The sequence below is a fragment of the Wasmannia auropunctata genome, unplaced genomic scaffold (assembly GCF_000956235.1).
Source record: "Wasmannia auropunctata unplaced genomic scaffold, wasmannia.A_1.0 LD335994.1, whole genome shotgun sequence".
In the NCBI taxonomy this organism is placed as follows: Eukaryota; Metazoa; Arthropoda; class Insecta; order Hymenoptera; family Formicidae; genus Wasmannia; species Wasmannia auropunctata.
Genome location: NW_012026896.1, coordinates 156,844 through 172,870, shown reverse-complemented (window position 1 = coordinate 172,870; position 16,027 = coordinate 156,844). Strand labels below are relative to the sequence as shown.

Below are 16,027 nucleotides of genomic sequence, written 5' to 3'. Positions count from 1 at the left end.
CCCCCCGAGTATCCCAACTCTCTCAATTTCTGTTAACTTCAGACCTTTATCCTGACAAGATAAGACTCCAGAACTACCGAACGCTGTTTGGAATTCGTAATAAACAGAATTCAGAGGCCGTTCGGTAGTTTTTTCAATAGAATTTGCCTATATAATCAAATGAAATTGAACAGACAATTTCCGGAATACGAATGAAGCTTTCCTTCACGGGCTATTTGCGCAAGTTTATATTTATTCGTTAATATTTTCAGTTATTATTAGATGAGAATTTATGCTAATTATAATTAATGACTGTGTACATTTGACTTTTACGCCCCGATTACCGTTCGATTTTGAAACGTGATCTTACGTCAAAATTGTAAATATATCTCGCATTATTAATATGCAATTTAATATTAGCGACGTTAATGAGCAATGTATAAAACGAGCGAAAATATCAATATCTGTTACTCTGTGTCACACATACATACATATCGGCCGCTATTTATTTATTTAAAAGTACACATTTATTCGCTCTCCGAAAACTGATGAGAACGAAAGAATATTTAAACGCATAAAGTCTCATTTATCTCAGCATGTTTCCCGAGTTCCTCCAACTTCTTTCAACTTGGCCGCTGTTTCTGATCATAAACTTATTCTCTTTCTTACGTATATAAAGTTCGCGAATCCTTTCTTCTTGCTTTATTAGCTTTTAGTCTGCATCCAGTCGAGATATTGGACGTATAGTTTTGTTTTTTCTACATTACCTCTCTTAAATATTTTACGAGAGAAACAAATTGCCACGAATAACTTAGTTATCGTACTTTTATTTGTAACTTTTGTTATCGGATTGTTGATAAATGCAGATTTCTCGGGTGCGGGCGTAGAATGCAGATTTTCAAAGTACTTTCAAGCGCACATGCGCAATAAATAACTGCATGTATATGGATGCTAGAAATCTACGCAAACAAGTCGTCCTGCATTCTTAATTTGTTTGCCAAAGGGCAAACAAGAGTAAGAGAAAGCGATACGGGAAAATAGCAATAGATAGGAAATCCGTTTTGTATGAAAATTCGTTTGCATAACGAGGCAGTTTTTTTTGGAAACGTCGGCCACTCGTTATAAAAAACGAAGATATTTCTAATGCAATTCCAAATTTTTGTCTTAAAATTAATTGTACATGCATAATACATAACATATTCCAGCTGCCAGATTATTTTAAACTAATGAATTTCGCTCACGCTGTATGCAATTTGCGAAACGTCGTATACGTTTCCCAACTTAACGAAACTTTCTTTTTTACACAGAATACAGATTGCGATTTTAAACTAAATCGTCATTTTTATCTTATCTGGCCTTCAGGTTTTCAAGTATAAATGTTTTATATACGGAATTTAGACATTTCTGTAATTTAAAATTAATTAATTGTAACAGATACTTGTAACAGCATCCTATATTATTATTTTTAATTAACGGTTAATTCTCTCTTTTCTTTTTATTTTATCCTTTCATCAAATTTTTCACAAGGAATACATTTGCATTTGAAAGAAAAATATTTGCATTATTCGCAAAACTTTCATCGTGCAATATTATTTTTGCCTTTTCTATGAAATCTCGCGTATTATTACAGTATTGTGTTACTATCTTTTGCTTTTCACATAAATATCGCTTTTTATATAAATATTTCAAATAAATATTTTAATGTATTTTGGAATTACCGAATTTTTTGTCGCTCATCAATCATTGCGCGTTTGTTGAAACGAGCGTCATCAATTGTAGTAAGAAGTAGAACGAGTAATTTTATGGTCCGACATGTGAGCGCGTCGTCTCGATTTACCGTTTCCACGCTTGTGATTCTCGCATTTCCTAAATAAATTCAAATATTTTAAAAAATATCTTAGAAAAGCACACATATTAATGATTCAAGTATTAAATAAATCAATCTAGATATCAAATAATTTTGTGTCAAGAACGAAAGCTATAAAATCATTAGAATTATTTATTTATATTAAAATTTCAATTCTGTATGAATCTCATGAGCAATGAATACTGTAATGAATCATTTAGCGTGACAATTTTACGGATTGCAACATGTCTCATGTTTCCTTTGAATCACCTGAGCGCACTGTCAGCCAATCTCGATAAGCCACAATGTCGGCTAGTCTCATCAATCTCGATGATCTGCATGTTGTTCTTTCCAGCTCGTTTATCAAATGTGAAAAAAGTAGAGAGGATGTGTGAACATCCCGCATCTGACTCTCCTCTTCTTTTCGGCAATCCACGATCTCTTCCCCGACGAAATATAATAACATCGGTAAACATCGGCGAGACGAAATAATTAGTTTACGTTGATACCTATATATATGACTCGACCGCGTTTGACATATGTCGTATGTGACATATCGTATATATGTCGGGAGAATATAATCTCGGACGCGGGGAATATCGCTTTCTCCTTGAGACAACACGACGCGACGGCGACGTCGTCGTCCTGATGAAAGAACGCGATTCATCGAACGGTCCGTTTTCGCGAATCGCCAATAATATTATTTCATGAACAGCAATCCGAAACTTGAAAATACTTATGTAATTTTAAACATTTTTTGATAGCCAATTTTAAATTTTGTGTTTTAATTTACAACACGAGCATTTTTAAATATTTGCAATTTATATAGGATCTGAATCTTTTGGATTTTGATATTGGATACGCTATTTATGGAACGATAACGTTTATTTTCGTAACACGAGAGCAATTTTTCGGTTCGGCTCCACGGGAGAGCGAGCGGTTTTAACTTGCTGACGACATGACTTGCGACACAAGCGTTAACGTCAGACAGCCAATCAGTCATATCGACGAAATACCTGAGAAGGATTGTCGTAATCAGTTTAGAAATTCCGGGAATTTAAGAATTAGAATTACGTATTTAATTAGGATTCCAGTAGTTTTAAATCACAAAATTTTCTCGCGCATCCTTGGAAAAGTCTTAAAAAGTATTAAAAAATTTTTGGACAATTTAGGGTAACAGATATTTAAAAATTAATATTAATTTAAACACGAAACAAAAATAATAACAGAAAAGCTTGAGGAATATTGTCCTCTGGACATTAAATACGGAATATTTCGAGAATTTGAACACCGTGAAATGAGATAATCTCGCAAAGTTCTAGTACTGCCACTTCACCTATTTGAGAAACGTATATCTCTTCGTAAGAGATTAAACTGAACATTTATTAAATGTCATTCTATTTATATAAATGTTATTCTACATGTTATTACATATGCGTTGCTGTAAAAGCTACAAGCATTCATATTACATTATATTAAATTTTCATTTACTTATTTTGTTAAAATTATTTCTAAGAAAAGATATTTGAGAAAAAATAGATTATTGACATTATATACTCAAAATTATTATTATGAGAATATATTTGAAAGAAGATTTGCGTTATAAAGACATCCGTGTGTCTTTTTTCTCTAATTAAAATAAAAGTAAATACGAGCGTCAGCTGAGGCAGTGAATTAAGATGTAAATCAAGGGAAAATGGAATAGGCGGCGGAATTGTTCAATGTAGCGTAACGTTCTAAAAAATGGCAGTCTCATTCAAATGTCGCCGGTTTGTTGAAGTGTCAACGGAGCATTATGTTAAATAATCGCGCGATGACGTGTCATTTGCTACCTAATGTTCTCGCATGTGTTCTTGCATGTGGACGATGTATTTAGAAGTAGCTGACTTCTTTCATGGAACGCGCAATGTAAGGGATGCTGGGCGTCGTATCATAGAACCCGCGCGCGAATTATCATACATCTTGGGCCAGCAATTCATATAATCTGAGATTTTTTAAATAATTCAACTATCATATTTTTGCCTGAAAAATTCTTTACAATATGTTTTTTTGTTATTCTTATAGCAATTATATCAAAGTAAAAAGATATAAATTTTAAGAAATAAAAACCGTTTCAGAATATATAAATTATGGAAAATTGTGTTGAAATAATAAGGTAATATTTATTACAACTGTATATATGTATATTATATATAAAATTATTTATGTAGTCCGTATTTCAATAACAATAATTAATTATTAAAGCATTATATATTAAAAATTTCTTTGACTCATTAAAAAATTAAATATTTAAGGATATCAATATAATATTTGCACCATCAGTTGCTTTTTCATTCACGGATTAAAGATTCATTCAGCAAAATAGTCGACGAGCTCTTTCACAAAGGACCGGATTTCGTTCGTTCATTCATTCATTACTTTACACGCGGTGCCGCCGCGCTTTAATTTCGGAGTATCGCTTTAATGAGCGGCGATGCGGTTACCAACGCGGCGATTGCACGTGACCGAATTTAATTTAACTGGCACCTTCGAGACGGTCGCATAATTTCTCATTCGCCCTATTCTCTCACCTTCGTTTACTCTGTCGCGCACGATGTGCACTTTATTGGAGATGTGATTTATAAGCAGAGAAATTTTCCGCGGAAACCTCTTCTAATTCCCTCCTAAAATTCCGGAAAAATTATCTCTTATTTTGCACTTCTCGAATGTTTAGGGTTTCAAAAATGAGTTACCAAGACAAAACCATCGTTTTTGTGTCTAATTTCTATATTATATTAAATATAAGCGTTCGCGGGGGAGCTTATGAAAATTCAGTGCGCGAGAGAGAAGATTTTCACACATCGTCGCCTACGTCGCGAACTCCTTTCGTCGCGGAAAGGTCCTTAAACCTAGCCTGACAGATTTCAATAAAAACTTTTTCCAGCGCCTTGAAATATCAGTCGATTCGAATTAACGAGTTTCATTCATCCGTCATTGTACCCGTCGGATGATAAAGTAAACGTCGCGAATCGCGAAGTCGACTTAACTAATTGTCAGAGATAATATTCGGTTTCGAAACGTCGCATGCAGCTACACGCGTTATCTCGGCATTTTGCCGGAGAAGGGCGGTCTGCAAATGTTAACGGAGTTTGTACAAGAGCGCGCGGTCTACGTTGACATTATTTGTCGACGGATTTGAATTAAGGATCAAAGGTTGTACGCACAATGAATTTGCGCGCTAAGTCGAGGACCACGAGAGGATACTGAGGAGCGAAAACATTTCCTACCGGTACTTTCGCGATACCAAATACCGCGCGCGCTTTTCGTGGGAATAAACGTTTAAACTATAGTCATGAAGATATTCGGAGTCGGGTGTTGTAGAGAACGCGTGATGATGTGATAATTAAGTAGGTCGCGTTTAGCGAAAGACAAAAGAAAACGGCGTTTCATTTTTAATCGCTGTAATAATAACGAATACTCTTCTACCAAGAGTGCAAGAATATAATACTCTTCTAAAAGAGTGCAAGAAGAATCTTGTTTCAAAATTCACATGTTTTACGTTAACACGTCAAATTGCATAAGCAGATGCAAATTTTAATACGTACACACATACGAAATTCAAAGAAGGAAAGCTTCCAGAGAGATTTCTTCAAAAAGTTATGCTAATTCGTGTATCTTTTACTCAAATCTATTTGGCAGTTTTTATTTTTGAAAAAAATTATGTGATAAATTAATAAGTTAAACTGACTCTAAAGTTACTAAACCTTTGCTTAAAATTTTTTAGTAAGAAGTTTAAGATAAAATTAAAATAATGTTAATAATGTTTTATTTAATATATAATATTTTATATAAATTAATATAACTGGAAGATAAATAAAAGTTGGCGAGAGAATACATCTAACTTAAAAAAAAAATTTTAAAAAATGATATATTATTACTATATTAAACCGAGTTACGTATAGCAAGTGGCATTTCTTCGGTCATAACAGCGAAAACTCTTGCTTAAACTGAGCTCGCACGAAGCCGCGTATTACGTATACACGCGCGGCTTTGTGTCTAAGTGTTTTCCTACGATTTCGTATATAATAAACTTTTCTCTCGATTTTTTTCCGTCGCGCATATATGAATCAATCGCCCACGCGGACAGCTTTTCATTTCGCTCGTGCACTGCATTCGCCCGAAGGAAACCGTAAAAGGCCCCCGCGGTGAGCGAGTCGATGCGTTTTTCTCGTGAAAGACACGCTCGAGATATTACGACGGAAACGAAATTGGGAGGAAGAAAAAAATAGAATGCCGATCCGGCGGAAACACGAGGCAATCGGGACGCGACTTCGTGCTGCAGGGGGTCAACGATCAAGTTTTAATTGGTTTTAACCGAAGGGAAGATAAATCGACCATGTTGCAGATTATTTTGTTGTCGCAGACCGCGTCAGATTGCTCTCGTTTTAACAACAAATCGGAACCCATTAATTAGTATATAAATAAAATGTAAATAAAATGAAAACGACCGAAATACACACGTCTGCATGTGTATATATGTGAGAGCTGCCAACGTATCGCAAATAGTAAGAGAGTAGATAAACTTTGCTCGACATTTAATGTCCCCCGGATAGACGTTCACGTTGATAAAATTTTTAAGCAAGCTTAGAGACGCAGAAAAATTCGTTACGTATCTCAGGAATTATGGATGGCATCCAATTGAACTTCCGCTTTAGGAAGTTTATATTGGCGAGAAGACTCTCGACAGAATGAAGAAAACACGAAGAATTTTGATATATACTCAACATCTCCGTCGTCTCTTCGCTGCACGCCTTCTTTATTGCGCGATCAAGTAAATAGAGAACAAAGAGGGACCGTTGTGACGCGATGTTGAGAAGGCATGAGATTAATTTATCAACTGTGCCAGGATATTTCATTGAAATGAAGGGAGAGAGAGAGAGAGAGAGAGAGAGAGAGAGAGAGAGAGAGAGAAAGAAACGCAGCAGAAAGGTAGAAATTCTTCAGTCTGTTTTTAGTCGCTATATTGAAAGTGCACTCTTACTTTATCCTTTACAAGAGGGATAACAAAATACAGAACGCGGAGAATGTCGAAAGCAACTTGTATCTCGCGAATTTTATCTCTTAATCTCGCGACGTGCTTATGTGTATCTCGGAAATTGGTGCATTCTAATTGCAATTAAAAGTCGCTCAAGATTCCGCTGATGTGCCTTCAATTCGAAATACTCTCGTACGATCGTTTCGGTATCGATTATCTGTTAACAACGGCATTGCGCGCAAACACTACACGCATGTACGCGTACACTTCATCCCCCGTGACGCCAGAACGATTCTCTCCTCGTAAAACGATAAGCGAAGGCACGACGCAACGGGCACGACGACGATCGTGGCGTGTATAACGCGCCACAGTTTGATTTGCGATTATACGGCGACGATTTTTTTTTTACGCATTTTCCTGGCAACGAGCGATAAACCTTTATCATCCGCCTTAATATGAGCGAAGTAGCTTCTCTTGTAAGCGGTGGAAGAGAGAATTTACAACTTGCCTTGCGAAAGATACGAGGGGCGTGGGCAACGAAAGAATAAATTCACGTCGGTTCTGCACATCGGTATTTTTATAAGTATTCTTAAGTATTACTTAAATATTACGTACATTATTTAATATCATATACAGGCGAAACTGTGAAACGCATTTTACTGAGGCAATCCTCTTTTAAATGAAGCTTTTTGAAACTGAGATTGACTTTTACATCTTGCATTTCTGAAGATTGCGAGTGCTCGCAGTTTTCTTACGTTAGTCTTTTAAATCTAAATAAATATCTGAGATAGAAATTATTAATTAAAATTACACACGGAAAAAACTTATACAAAAATAATTTAATTATATTCTAAAATATATCATTAAATATATCATTAAATTACCGGATAAAATTTATTTGTTGCAAAGTCTTCTGTAAATTCTAATTTTTTTCACTGCTACATTTGCTTAAATTAATGATTGCGCGAAGCAAAAAATTTACAAATAAAATGGAATTAATAAAATTCAGAAAAGTGTGCGTGACGGAGATGGCCTTACATTATTAATTAAAATATATTAAATCAGTTATTGGAAAAGAGAATTATATATGATTCATTAAAATCAGACCTGCTCTAAAGTTCAAAATGACCTAGAATTTCTGAGCGTTGAATTTCTCAACGTCGGAATGGGAAGTGAAATTCTGGGTAATGTTCGATACTAACTCATAGGCATCTTCGGCACGTGTGTTACACTATTATTAGAGTGGTCATTAACTAGCCGTACAGTGGACGATGGGGATGCTCTTAGATCATTATCTAATTGACGTAACTAACTCAATCTTCGAATAATGACAATTCAACGACGGCGCCAGGAAAAAGATAAGCTAGCGCACATTAATTGAGTAAATCTAATTAAAACCGTCGTATCGCCGCTTATCCATCTAGCTGATTAACATTAACATTAAGCAAACATTGCAAAAAGCAGAGCACTTTATAAATGTGATCGAATAAACAATAAGTGTTTTAAAGCACTTTTAAAGTGTAAATTAAATCACTTATATATAATACGTATTTAAAAAAGAAATTTATTTTATAAAAAATTGAGGAGAGGATTGTATATTTGTCTGTATGTTCAATAGCTAGCCAAACTTATTTTATCAGATTGTAATTTTGAATAAAATTTGATTTGGATTGAATGTTTATTTTATTAAAATTTTTATTAAATTTCAATTTTAATAAAATGAAAAATATAATATATTTTAGAAACCTTTCACACTTTCTTGTGTAACGTTATTCAATTGCTTTGCAAATTGCGCAATTGCCATACAAATATCTCTCGATCGAGATGCGTGGAGCCGCGAAGGAAAATCGTTTTCCCCCAAGATCTTACTATTCGCGATTAACGGAATCGATCTAATGCTGTACGATCGTACCTTACACACTTTCGCCAGTGGTGTATCCAGTGCGAGCCGGTATTGAACTTGTCATTATCGTGTCGCGTCCGTCGATGACTGCGACTCTGCGCGAAAGTTTACATGCCGAGAGAGGAGTGACCAATCGCGCGACAGTCGTGGCGCGGCATAAAACGTCAAAGATAGCGGCGATTTCAGCTCTTCGGCGCCGGTTATGCAGATAAAAGCCGCGGCCAAGCGCCGGCTTTAGCCGCGGCGACAGCCTTCGTGTAATTGCTTCTAATTTTACACACTTTTATCATTTATCGTCGCCGCCAATTCTTTTTCTGTCCTCCGCTGGCGCTATAACGCATCCGCCGCCGTCGGTCGCCCCCGGAACGCCGCGCGATTCGTATAATCGCGATAAATAAGCACGTGGTGCCGCATTGTAACCGCCGTTCTAATTTACATATCGGCGAGACGATGGAGATCGGGGGCTCTCGCCGGGGGCGGCCGGGCGGCCGTGCGAAAAAATCGTCCCGGCGAACGCGCAACATTTTTGCGAAGATAAGCGACCGAGCCAATTGCGCGCGCGGCCGCTCGAAAGCAGCGCGCGCGGTTCTCTGCTAAAATGGGACGCACGCGCGAACGCCCTTTTACCCCTTATTTACACAAGGCGCACACGCATTGCAAAAAAATCACGATAGAGATATTGCTTACGTTTGAAATTAAAACGCAGCTGCCAGCGAGGCTGTTTTACCGCTGTAAATAAGAGACTTTATGCGGACTGACTGCGGAGTATTGCACGAAAATACACGAACGTCCTGCGTGAAATGTGCAAAGCAAATGTTTCGTAATAGAGACAAAAGATTGCCGTATAACACAACGTCACGCAGCGCTGTGTGCTTCGTTCTTTTAATTTAAAAAAGAATGGTTTTTATAATTCTACCTTCGGCTAACAGTATCGGTTATTTCACTTCCCGTGTTATCAATTTTACGTAACACGAAACGCGTGTAACACGAAAATCTATCACTGACAAATTTTCCGGGAAAAAAATTCCGATAATAGGATTTCTTCATATTGATACATCCTCCCGAGGTTTCAAGAATCGTATTTTCGCGAAAGGACGTCGGTCGCTTTGTCGCGAAAAAGAAAAAATGCATTTCAATTTTTTAAAGTTCATCATTTTGGGGGGGGGGGGGCAGAAGGGAAAAACTCCGAAGCCAGTTTTGTTTACTGACAATTACACAATTAATTATGTAGATTCATTGACGAAAATTAGGTCAACGCTTTTAGCTCTTCGTGAATGCACGCGGTTTTAACATTATTTACGTTAATTATGGCTAGATGAATGGAAAAAGTAAATGAATATTCTATATATGTTCTAATGCATTACGCTTTTTCATGTCTTGTTTCTCCTCCATCTCATCGGAAAATGTAATCCATTTACACGTCACGTTTGCCATTGATAATTCCGATTACATTCATCCCCTTTGCCACGCACACACGCGCGCCGTGATTACGTGAACCGTGTTTCGCCGCGGATTCATCGTAATGCATATAGAAAATCAGTTTAGCCGATTGCATCGTGGATAATCTATGCGGTTATTAGCGATAATAAGCCGCGGTGGTTCGATTATGTTTCCCTCCGGACTCATGCGCGCGCATTCGATGGATTCGCATTATAAAGCGGTTAATCGTTCCGTATATTAATTCCAATGCGATTTTCCGTCTTGTATTTCCCACCTGGATGAAAAGTAGCGTATAAATTTCGGACGTTCGACTTACATTTTTGTTATTTTTCAATTATCGCGTCGGTGTAATGTGACTTCCTGTTTTAATAAAAAAAAAGTGTGGAGGAAGAGAGAAAGGCTTTCTTTAATTCAGATGAGTTTTGAATATGTAGTAAAACAGCAAAAATTATCTTCTGGCAAAACTATTTAATTATGAAATTTCGATCATTTCGTTTAACTCGACTCAATTATACATATATAGAAGCATAAATTTAAAATGAAAAATCAGTCAGTTCGTAGCGATCTAAATGTTTCACAATTAATTAAAGTCTTTTTTTTTTAATTCAATAGATTCATTTCAATCTTCTCGTGTAAAATAAAGACTTTATTGAAAGAATATTATGTCATAAGCTGTACTTTTATTATAGCAGAACATTTAATTTTAGCAACGTTTTATCGCCGATCATGGACTGCAAATTGCAGCGGATTTACTTGGATGATCAGTGTAACGTCCTACGAAAGAGAGCTCAACGGAAACGCGCGGGCGGTAATGGGAGAAAAAATTGCGTGAAAGAAATCATTGAAATTACAAAATAGAACCGTCGTATAATGCGCCTACGATGGAGGGGAGGGGGGATAGCAAACTAATCTTCGCATTCATGAGATGACTCTCTTGCGGATGTAGGGCGACGAGAGCGTCATACCTCGAGCAGAAACTCGGAGTTTGTTTTGAGTTTTGTTGCGCGATCAGTTCGATGCAGTTTCATCTGCGACAACGGCGAGAATTTAGATTACACAGCTCATTCCCGGGGTTGTTTCTTTACGTAGCAACTTTCTGTTACGCTATACAACAAGCAAAAATGAATCTTAACTGCTTATAGAAAATTATCGAGCCTTATTATTATTATTATTGCATATGTAAAATATTTTAGACTAATGTAATTCTCAAGTAATTTCTGAGAACAGAAAACATAAGTAGGCGAAAGATTTGATTGCGAATTTTATACTGCAAATTAAAAAACTTCAATTTTTATGTAAGAAATAAAAATATTTTCCTAGTTTTACTGTCTGTAATTTTAGATATTTTTTTTATTAATATGATTCTTTTTTTTAATATAAAACTTTTATTAAGTATTACCTTCTTTCGTGAAAAAGTTTTGCTAGAAAGCCAAAGTACAATTTCGTAAAAGTTTCATAAGACAATAAAATCAATTCAATAATTGATCGTCGTGATTTATTTTATGACAACGTTCTGCAAGAAAATTAATCTTTTGGCATTATACGTACGACTTAAAATAGTTTCGAGGGAATAAAAGATTCCAATAATAGCCCACGGAAAAATCCGATGGAAAAAAAAACGTCTGGTGAACCAGGGGTCAAGACCGGCGCGAAAACGCGACCTGTCAGAGCCGGACGCGTTGTTGACGCGGAACAATCGCGCGCTGTTCCACGTATGATTACTCGAGAGGTTCGCGCGTGAGGCTGCCTATCTCATTCGTACATGTCGGATGGATAGAAGATCGATCGTTTAACACGCTCGAAACTTTCAACGAGAGCGTCCCGTCAGATTGTCCTCCGACCGCATGTCCGTCGATCCGAAAGAAATTCAATTATAATGCGATGCATAGTAGAGAATTATTTGGAAACGATGACAATCATTCGAGAAGTTGAGCATACATTCCATATGCCGCAAGTTGCATTAATTAGCATAAGCATATAATATTTTACACGGAAACTGTAAGAAACTCCGATAGTAAGAATCTGAGTTTCTCCTCACTCTTAACGAACGGACTAAACATTGTTCACTAATGCTGTAATTTTCCGTGTTAGGAAAGGTTACACAAAACTCGCAACATCCACAAACGCAAATTTTACTGGACGTGAACTTTCTCAGCTCACCGATATCGTTAAGCTGTCAAAAAGTTCGAACAATAAAGAATAAGATTTATCGCGTGAGAAAAATTTGAAGTTTATCTCACATTTCTCTTCCGCGTTTATTATAATATCCGATCGGAAAGGAAACTTATATGTGTCTGCAGCGAGCGCATCTTTGCCTCTGCTCTCGATAAATAACTTTCATTTTGTGTGGAATTAAAAATCAATTACTATCATTCACAGATAATTTTATTTATTTTTCATAGATAATTTTATTTATTTTTCCCGCTTCGATTTGTAGATGCGTAATAACTCGATTGTTGCGAAACGCGCGACTCCGTGACAGTTTATCGTGCTAGTTTATCGTGTACCGTTTAAAATTTCGCATTAAAAATATCAGCCAAGTTTATAAAAAGATTGCTCAATTCTGTGTAACAACGCGCGCGCGCGAAATCGCTTGTAGTGAAAAACAAATAAAGATAAATCTTCGCACGTTCACTGCACGATTTATCGCGCGCGCTGCACGTGTTGAATGAACGGACAGAGTTTTTGGATACCAGTCGAAGTTTGTCTTCTAGGCAGATAAAATTTGTATGAGCGCGGGCCGTAAAGGCCGAATCGAAAGGCATGAATGCGAGATGGCTAATAACGAGGCAGTCGTGAGGCGATGATGGCGGAAACGAAGCGAGGCGGAAAACCGAACCCGAAATCCGGAATAAATCGGCGAGCAATATTGAAGGATCCAATATATATCGCGATATATCCCGTAGGACATTTTTTATTCGCCGGTTTGGTTCCCCTTTTGGAGCTGTGTATCTCCAATCAAGGAAAAAGACAAACTTCAGTAAACGCCTGTTTCATCATCCCCGTTTACCTCACGGAATTGTAGAGATCTGTTTAATCTCGTTTATCAAACAATTACGGTCCAACCCGTGACAGCGTGATAATGATTCATCGACCTCATCGGGCCAGCTGTTGAATCTAGCATCCGAATATAATCCCCTAATTGCACAATTTACCGCAATGAACAGCGACCAATCGAATAAATATTATTATTAATAATCGTATCATCAATATCAAGTTTATGTGCAATTAATAGAGTTATTATTGATGATGCACGAGTGCAATATATTGGTTTATTATTTACCAGTACATATTAGTTTATTATTTATCATTATTTACGATTGTATTATATTTCTCTATGCGCGAAATCTTTTCACGTAATTAAATAAATAATAAGATTTTGGTGTTTAACGATCGCCATTAAATATCTTGATTTTACAAGATTTCATTATCTCTAATTGATTACAATTTGCAGATGTATCAACTTGTCATTGGCGCGGGAAAATATTGAAGGAACACTTCTCTCGCTTGGAGAGGCAAAAAAACATTGTTTTCTTTGAAAGAGAAAACACTTTTCGAAATAGATCGGGAGACTTATATAAGCTACCAGAGAGTTGAATTCAGTCGAATAAATGACATTATTAATTCCGCAGCGCTGAGCTAGCTAGAGAGAAAATTAACGAAAAGAGGAACGAAAAGAAATGGAGGGGGAATTATATATCGAAATACACAAACGAAATTAATTGTCGCGAAAAGGGGTGGCGTTAGCGGGGATGAAAACGAACTTATTTTCTCCATTTTCCAGCGGATTCGACGTTTAATCCGGTAGAAAACCGCGCGTTGCGTTCGTTCACGGATCACCGTGCAAAAGCTTGTTCTTGTAGCGCAATTAAAGGCTACATTAATTGGTAATACCGTTCACCGGTTGCGCCGCTATTAATCAGTTGAGCGCGCGGCGCTTTGTCCCCGCGATGAAATCGCGGTATTTTTAGTATTAATAATCGTGTTTGCACAGTATCTCTCGCACACACGTGTGTGCGCGCGTGCTCATGCTTTCCGTAAAACTATACGGAAAGTGTGTAATCGAAATGAATCACAGTCCGACGGCGCGCGGCGAAGAGCGCGGGAACGTTTGCGACGGTGAATGTAACAGCGACCCAGGGACCGTTCTATATTCGTTTCCGTCTCCCCCCCCCCCCCGGATTATGCTCTCGATTCTCCGCCGATCCACCAGGATTAAAGCGCCCGATGCAGTGTGACGCGTGAATTGTCGTCTAAATATTTCTGACTCGTGGCGTTAACATATCGCGGTAAAGTGTAAAGGTTGAATTTGCACAATACGGCGTGACGCGATTTATCGGATTATCGTTATCGATCGGCACAAATAAATTTTATTATTTATGTCCGCTCGATGTAACGCGATTTGGCCGGTCGATGATGACGTAATGAGAATACAATGTAAGGATACACGTTTGTTTTTATTAAATTGGCGCGTAAAGATTGATATCACTTCCGCTAGATAAAACGTAAAACAAAATTACAGTGGAAACACACAGCGGATATTGTCGCCCTTTTTTTAATTGGAAATATATCTTCTCAATCACTCTCCGGACTCTATTTCAGTACAGAATTTAATAGGAAAAAATAATGCTGCAACTATTGCACTAATCTAAACAGCACTTCCGTTTTAATCGCAGATTTCCGTTTTAATCACCGGCGGGAAAAAAACTGACGCGCCTCCGAATCGGCGGGACCACCGACTGTTAAAACTGTTTGCGAAGCGTTCAATTTGCAACATGTTACTTTAATGCAATTACAACCGCCGACGAGTTGCTTATCTGCGGAGATAACACGTCAATCGTCCCGCGTAGTTTCCGCTATCGCTACTCCCGACCGTGAATCGGCAGATTGCTGATTGTCGTAATACCGGAGTCGGCTGTCGTAATACACCGAAAATGACGAAACAAATAGGCAGGAACGGGGAGGAAGAGGTTCGGCCAGTCCCAAATTTCCCGAGAAGCGATACCGTCGATGCGGAAACACCCGGACTTGGCGAGGAGAGAAAGAAAGAGAGAGAGAGAGAGAGAGCGCGCGTCTCGGGTCAACACTTACTTGTTGAACTTCCACACGGAGCCTCCGCGGGGAGATCCCGTGCCCGGTAAAACCCCTCGAGTGGAGAATCCTCTCTCGCAATCCTTTCTCCGCCGAGCAGGGCGAAGGGTGCTGCGCGGGAACAGCGAGATTTCTCTTCTCGCGCGGGGGAGAGACGCGATGGGGCGATCTCGCTGATGACTTCCGGCTCCGACCGAGCCGCGATCACGTCGACGTGGGGACCGTTTGAACCGAACTGGCGCCGGCCAGAGGAATCGGACGTCCGAGTAGCGGTGGTGGTCGGCGACGATGACGACGGGGATGCGTGACGGTGTACCTGGACGGGTGCTTTTAACAGGTGGCACGCGCGCGAACGGAGTTCCTCACGGTCCAGAGTGCTAACGACGTGTGACGTCGACGCCACGGTGCGAGAGGGCTTTTATAGCCGGTCGGTGCCGGCCGACCCGACGCGATCCGTCTCCACTCGACTCGGCGCGACCTTCCTGCCTCCTGCCTGCCCAGAAACTCTTGGCCCTATCAACTGATTTGTCGTTACATCTTCCACTCCCGGGGTCCACCGTCCTTCCTGTGCCTCTCTCGCTCGCCCGTATGGCGCAGGGTCTCCGTAAAGTGGATGTCGTTTATCGATGCGACGTCCGTTTCTAAAACACCCTTTGCCCCTGTCGCTCGAATTCTCTCGCGAAATTATAAGGGATTGAAAGAAACGTTCTTTGAATAGCATATGGAACCTTTTGACCTTGCTACATATTGTAGC

At 38.5% G+C, this 16,027-nt stretch overlaps 1 protein-coding gene across 3 annotated transcripts in view; it reads right to left on the bottom strand.

Annotated features, from left to right (window-relative positions):
* LOC105453790 overlaps positions 1-15,662 on the bottom strand; it is a 25,498-nt gene extending 9,836 nt beyond the window's left edge. The window contains exons 1-2 of one of the 3 annotated variants that reach the window (XM_011695991.1): positions 2,096-2,349; positions 1,698-1,845 (exon numbers count right to left, since the gene is read on the bottom strand). The gene's annotated coding sequence lies outside the window, so the exon portion shown is untranslated. Of the gene's footprint in view, positions 1-1,697; positions 1,846-2,095; positions 2,350-8,751; positions 8,790-15,273 lie in introns of those variants that run through there. The other 2 variants (XM_011695990.1, XM_011695992.1) reach the window with 2 other exon arrangements.
* Between the last annotated feature and the right edge of the window lie 365 nt (positions 15,663-16,027).